The following is a 7336-nucleotide window of genomic DNA, read 5'->3' on the forward strand; positions in this document are numbered from 1 at the left end:
TGATTTAGGGTTTGATATGGGTTTGGTTTTTGGAGTATAAAAGAGGGATTTTCAAATGGGTTCATGGGAAATGTTGTGGAGATAAGTATATTGTTAATGAAAATCTCTCCTTTAAATGTGTTTTGAAAGGAATAGATGTTTTGTTGGAAATCTTGGAAATCATTGGTTTTGAACTAAGGCAAAAGGAGACAGATGTTGAGCTTTTGAAATAATAATATGAATATACCTGTTGATGATGAGAGTAAAGTTGAATATGTATTATTCATCCTCTATTGAGATTTTGAAATTATATATGTTGCTTGGAGATTTATCTTTGTATAGATATATCTATTTTGGGCTATTGGTGAAGAATAGTTTTGATTGTTATAGAAATTGCATGATGATTAGGTTAATGGAAACCAATTTCTCATACATTTTGCATTGAATATTGTTTCCATATTTATACATTGAAAATGTATGTGTTTGAGAAAAATGGATGAATACCTTGGTTATCTAATTAGGGGGTGTGGCTTTGATATTATCTATATTGGCTTATGTGTCCTTGGTGAAAGTCTAGAAACCCACACAATTAGGTGTCGATCCTTCTAGTTAGTACAGAAAAATGGCATTGGTAGTACTTGTATAACCTACTGGCAGACACATACGTTGTATATCCACTACCCTATTTTCTAATTTAAAAAGTATTGTTTTACAAATTGATTTATAATTATGGTATTACATTGTTTTGAAAGAGAAAAGTGTAACATTTTTGGTAAATGGCATGTTTATGCATTCACCATATGACTTTGTTAAATATCATATAGTGTGTTAAGGTATTCTCTATTGGGGTTTAGCTCACCCTATGTGGAAACCAACTTTCAAGTGCATGCCTCCGTCAAGGACTTAGCTTGGGAGAATCTTAGAGCTGATGGCTCATTTATTTTTGTATTATAAATACTTTCATTCAAGCCCCGGGCTTTTTATTTGTATTGGGGTTGGCCCACTTTTGTTGTAACCAAGCCTTATCTTGGAAATACGTAGCCATTAAGGCATGAACTTATCAGTATCCTTTTTCATTTCTATATATTGTTTCGTGTCATATGCTATAGATTTAGGATTTAGGGTTTATGAATGCACGATGCATGTGGCACATTTTGTAATGTTAGTTAGTGAATTATTAAAGAATGAAATCTTATTAGTCTCTGCATAACTATCATACTTTATGGAATTATTTGTTGTTGTTATTTGGGGGCATTACATGATCTTTGCATTATCATCCTCTTTATTGATGAATTTTCATATGATTTGTATGCTTGGTTCACCAATAAAGTTTTTGTTCTTTTTGCTGATTAAAAAAAGGGGGGGCTGACAGGCATGTAGAATTGATCAATATGGGCAGTATATGTTTTATCTCATCCATTAGCACACAGGTGATAAAAAACGAATCCAATTACTTGTTATTAGAGGTACCGGATGATCAAGAACTAGATAAATCTAACAAACATCGCCTGTAATGAATTCATACTATAGTTTCATTAATAATGCACCACTAGCCTTATTGCAATGAGTAAAAGCATAATATTTTAAAGCAAAAAAACAAAAATGTCAGAAAAATGAAGCTGCAAATGTTTGGTAGTGAGTTACCAGACATGTACTTTTTATTCGGCAATAAGAAATTGAACAAGTATTTTTTGTTTGGTAGTGGGTTACTGAATATGTATTTTTTGTTTGGTAGTGGGTTACTGAATATGTATTTTTTGTTCAGCAATGTGATTTTGGGCTATTTGATTTTGTTCGGTTCTGGTATACCGAAACAAAAGTCAAACAAAACTCTTCAAAAACAAAACGAAAAACTTAAAACAAATAAATAACTCACCGTTTCACTTTTTTTTGCTAGTCCTTCACCACCACTTCTTCGTTAATTACTTTCTTTTATGATCAAAATACTATAATATTTACTTTTTAAAGTAGATATATAGTAGAGAAGAATAAATGAGAAATGAAGAAAAATAGGGATTGAATTGTAATGAGTGTAAAGAGATAATCAAATTTATTTATTTTTTGTCTTTTATCCTTAAAGGTAATTTCATACATGGGTAACATTGGGAGAAAAAAAATCTCAATTAGAAGGTGTAAAGAGATAAATGTGTTGCATAAATAGAATTTTCCTTCCCTTTATTCAAAAAATAGAAAACAAAATATAAAGCATGTCAAATTCCAAAAAAGGCCAGCAATTTATATTTTATGCATAGAAATAATTAGTCATAACAATAATTATGTCAAAAAATATCTATTTTGACATATTGAAGTTTGAATAAAAATTTAAAAGATACCCATTTTTTATTTTAAAAATATTAAAAATACATAGGTAAATTACACTTGCACCCCCTGAGGTTTGGGTTTAATACATATCACCCCTTGACGTTTGGAAAATTACACTAACCCACCCATCATTGTAATTATTTAGACGGAATGAAAACATTGAACTCATGTACTCTCTCTTTTTTTTGCTTTGCTTTACTTTCTCTTTTTTTGTCCCTTTCCTTTACTTTTTTTTTTAATGTAATTTCCTTTGTTTTTCTATTAGGAGTTGTTACCTTTTATATAAGTAGAGGGATTTGTGAAATGAGACTATTAACCACAGAGGTGGGAATGTAATTTCCAAAACGTCAGAGGGTGGGTAGTAATTGGATCAAACCGCAAGAGGTGTCAACATAATTTAGCCAAAATACATATAGGTATTTAAACAAATACTTATTTTGAGAAATTAGAGATTTAATAAAAATAAGAAAATAACTATATTTAATAAAAAGTTATCTTAAAAACACACATTAGTATTTTGAATATAGTTAATTTGATTTTTTTTAAAAATTTTATTTATGAAACATGCTTATTTTGGTAAATAATTAGTAATAAAAAATTGAATTGGAGAGTTCTATGGTAAAGATGATAAGGGCATTTTTGTCATTTCATCTTAAAATTTAACAATATTTAGGGAATAAATGACAAAAATGAGAATTTTGATAATGTTAACAAAAGTAAAGAATTGTTAGATTAGGGCTTTATCTGCCCTAGTACATTGCCTTGGGGAGCACAAGCTCTCTTTGCTAGAAGAAGGATGGCACGTTGCGACTGTGCATCGCTTACTGGAAGTTGAACTGGGTAATTGTTAAGAACAAGTACCCATTACTGCGAATAGATAATTTGTTTGACTAGTTGAAGGGGTCTCGTTGCTTTTCCAAGATTGACTTAAGATCGAGTTATCACCAATTGAGAGTGAAAGAGGAGTATATTCAGAAAATGACATTTCATGAGCAATATGGTCATTATGAGTGCGTAGTGATGCCTTTTAGGCAAACTAATGCACCAACCTTGTTTATGGATTTGATGAATCGAATCTTCCGTGAGTTCTTAAACCATTTTGTGGTTTCCTTTGTTGAAGACATCTTAATCTACTCACTCTCTGAGGAGAAACATGAGGAACACTTCTGGGTCATTCTTGAGTTTCTTAGAGCACACCGTTTATAAGCTAAGTTTGGGAAGTGTGAGTTCTGGCTAAAAAAAGTTAAGTTCTTAGGCCATGTGGTATCCGGGGAAGGGGTGACTATAGATTTATCTAAGATAGATGCAGTGCAAGATTGGGAACAACCTAAGAATGCCTTTAAGATCCGGAGTTTCTTAGGCTTAGTCGGGTATTACCGACGTTTTGTGAAAGACTTCTCTAGATTGGCCTCACCATTTACTAGTTTGACGAAGAAGGGAATCAATTTGCATGGAGTGAAACTTGTGAAAAGTCGTTTCAAGAGTTTAAGATTAGACTCACCACTGCTTCAGTATTGATTATTCTGAAGAGGGGTTTGGGTTATTTGGTTTATTGTGATGCGTCTTGGGAAGGTTTAGGTTGTGTATTGATGCAAGTGGGGAAATTGGTAGCGTATGGCTCACGGTAGTTGAAAACACATGAGAGAAATTATCCTATTTATGACCTAAAGCTAGTAGCGGTGATTTTTGTCTTAAAAATTTGGAGGCATTTCCTATATGGAGAACGATTTGAAGTGTTTTTCGATCACAAGAGTTCGAAATATTTGTTTTGACAGAAATATTTGAATTTGAGGCAGAGGAGATGGATGAAGTTTATGGAGGATTATGACTTCGAGTTACACTATCATCCGGGGAAGGCCAACGTAGTGGCCGATGCTTTGAGTAGGAAATTCGTAAATAGTATAGCTAGTATTACCATCTGAGAATGGAAGATATTGTGCGTAGTTGGCGAGTTTAACTTATATCTTAGCGAGTTTGCCGAGTTGGCCGTTTTATTCACTATAGTTGCATAACCTACACTAGTGAGTTGAGTTATAGAAACACATCGGGGTGATCATGAAGTAGAGGCTATCCGAGGGAAGATATCTAGTGACATACTGTACCACTGTACCTATAGGCACAAGTGCTTCAGTAGATTATTTCATCGAACTTTATGTTAGAGACATAGTTTGACTTCATAGGGTCCTTGTGACTATCGTTTTGGATAGAGATCCACGTTTTATGGCTCGGTTGTAGCAGAGCCTATAGAATGCCTTAGGCACTGGATTGACGTTTAGCACCGCCTATCATCCTCAGACTGACGGGCAATCCGAGTGAAGCATTTAGATCTGAGAAGACATGTTTTGGGGTTGTGTTATTGATTTTAAGGGGTCATGGGAGAGGTATTTACCTTTAGTGGAGTTCGCCTATAATAACAGCTTTCAGTCGATTATTGGTATCGTACCATTTGAGACCTTGTATGGCCGACTATATAGATCTCCAGTGTGTTAGGATGAGGTGGGTGACGCATAGACGTTAGGTCTTGAACTAGTCTGGGAAACGACGGAGAAGGTTATGCTTATTTGTAAGAGGTTGGTTTCGACTTAGAATCGTCAGAAGAGCTATGCCGACCATAAGAGGAGACCTTTATCTTTTGAGATAGGAGGTCATGTATTCTTGAAAATATCACCGAGACGGGGTTCAATGAGATTTGGGAAAAGCGGGAAGTTGTCTCCTAGATTTATTGGGCCTTTTGAAATTCTAGTGTGGATTAGGGAGGTAGCTTCTCGTTTAACCTTGCCACCCCAACTTTCCGGGGTTCATGACATGTTTCATATCTATATGCTCCAAAAGTACAAACCTGATCCTTTACATGTGCTAGATTGGATCAACTTAGAGGTAGATGAGGATACCTCGTACGAAGAGAAACCGATTCGGGTTTTAGATACTCAGGACCAAGCTTGAGAGGCAATCTTTGGTTAAAGTGTTGTGGTGACACCATGGGGTTAAGAAGGCGACTTGGAAGCGTGAGGCAGAAGTCCGTGAGAAGTATTTGGACCTATTCGTTAGTGTTTGAGAATTGTATTGAAAATCTTATTGATGTTGTGAAATGTAAACATTGTAAATGTTTTGGAAATTGAATTGTGATATTTTGTATTGAAAGACTTTGTTTATCATTGTTACAAGTATGGATGATTAATGGTTTGATTTAAATCTGGTGTTTGTTGGTTTAATTTAAATTTCAGGGATGAAATTTCTTAAGGGAGGAGATTATAATGGTTCCAGTTTAGACTTGACCTATTTCATGCTCTCAGATCTGAGATTCTATGTCTTTAATTATTGATTCATACTCTTTTCATATAGTTGGTGGTTGGGTCGAGTGTTGGTCGTGTTTGAAACAATTTGGGTATTAGTTTTTCAAAAGAGTTGCTATCTAATTTTCTGCTTGTTCGCTCGAGCAGTGTTTTAGTTGCTCGAGCTATTTTTGAGATCTCATCACATTTTTACAGGCCTGTAAAACTTCTGGAAGTGGGGTATCTTTGCTCGAGTGGTGTTTCTTGCACTCGAGCGGGTTTTTACAAGTCTGAACTTTTAAGAGGGGGTTATTGTGCGTTTGAGCGGTGTTCTTGGTCGCTCGAGCGGTGTCACTTTTTGTGTCTGATGCTTAAGCAGTGTTTTGGTCGCTCGAGCAATTTGTACATATATTAGTTCCGAAAAAGGGATTTTTGAATCACTTTTCATTTCCTCTCTCTCTAAAACCTCCTAAACCCTAATTTCTTCTCTCTCTCTCTCTCTCTCTCTCTCTCTAATTCTTGCTTAAAGCCTCAAATGCACTCTCACCCATTGATTTCTCCACCATAGCTCTTTGGAGAAAAAGATAGAGCTTGTCTAAAGCTGCATTTTAATTGGAGAAGATATCGTTTTAAGCTCTACTAAACTTCAACCCTTGCTCTATCCTTTCTTCTAATCTTGAGGTTGGGGTTTCTTCAATCTTTGGTATGATTTTTACCTTAGTTATTTGCTATTGAAAGAACCTAGTAATTTGGGGATTTTGGGTTAAACCTAGGGTTTGATTTTGAATTGTAAAAAGAGGGCTTTTTCAAATGGGTTCTTGAGAAAAGTAATGGGGATGTGTTTATGGTTGAGATATGTTACAATGGTGAATTTTTTTGCTTCAGATTGATTTTGAAAGTAAATGGGTGTTTTTGTTCTAAAATCATGGATATTTTGTTTATGAAAGAAAAGGGAAATGATGTTGGGTTTTGAAACAATGAAATAAATGTGTATGTTGATGATGATGGTGGAGTTGGATAAGTAATATCACTCCCATTTTGAAAATGATGAGATTATAGCTTTGTTGGAAATTATCTATTGAATAAAAATATCTGTTTTGAGCTATTGGTGGAGGATAACTTTGATTGTTATAGAAATTGTATGAGGATTAGGTGAATTGAAACTAATTACTCATACATCTTGCATTAAGCATTGTTTTATACTAAAACATTGAAAATGTATTGTTTTAAGAAAAAGAGATGAATACCTTGGTGAATCTGGTTGAGGGGTGTGGTTGTGGTTATTATGTTGGCCTGTGTGTCTTTGATGAAAGTCTAGAATCCTGCGCGGTTAGATGCCAATCCTTCCGGTTAGTACTGGTAAAATGGCTTTAATAGTGCTTGTATCGCTTACTAGTAAACACGTACCTAGAGATTTCCAGTGTTTTGTTTCCACTGACCTATTTTTCTGATGTAAAAGGATATTTTTCATGAATTGATATATAATCTGGCATTGCATTGTTTTGAAATGGAAATGTGAAACGTTTGACAAATGACATGCACATGCATTCACCTTATGACTTTGTTAAGATTCATATATTGTATTAAAGTATCTCTACTTGGCTATGGCTCAACATATGTGAAAAACAACTTTCAGGTGCTGATGATATGCCTCCACCAAGGATATAGTGTAGACCGCCCGAACTCCGCTCCGCGCGCGAGGGCGCTGTAGACACTCCATTTTTGACCGTCCTCAAGACTTGGATGTCACTGCTTGAACACTC

The sequence above is a fragment of the Camellia sinensis genome, chromosome 5, assembly GCF_055761805.1.
Source record: "Camellia sinensis isolate YWXY chromosome 5, ASM5576180v1, whole genome shotgun sequence".
NCBI classification, from domain to species: Eukaryota; Viridiplantae; Streptophyta; class Magnoliopsida; order Ericales; family Theaceae; genus Camellia; species Camellia sinensis.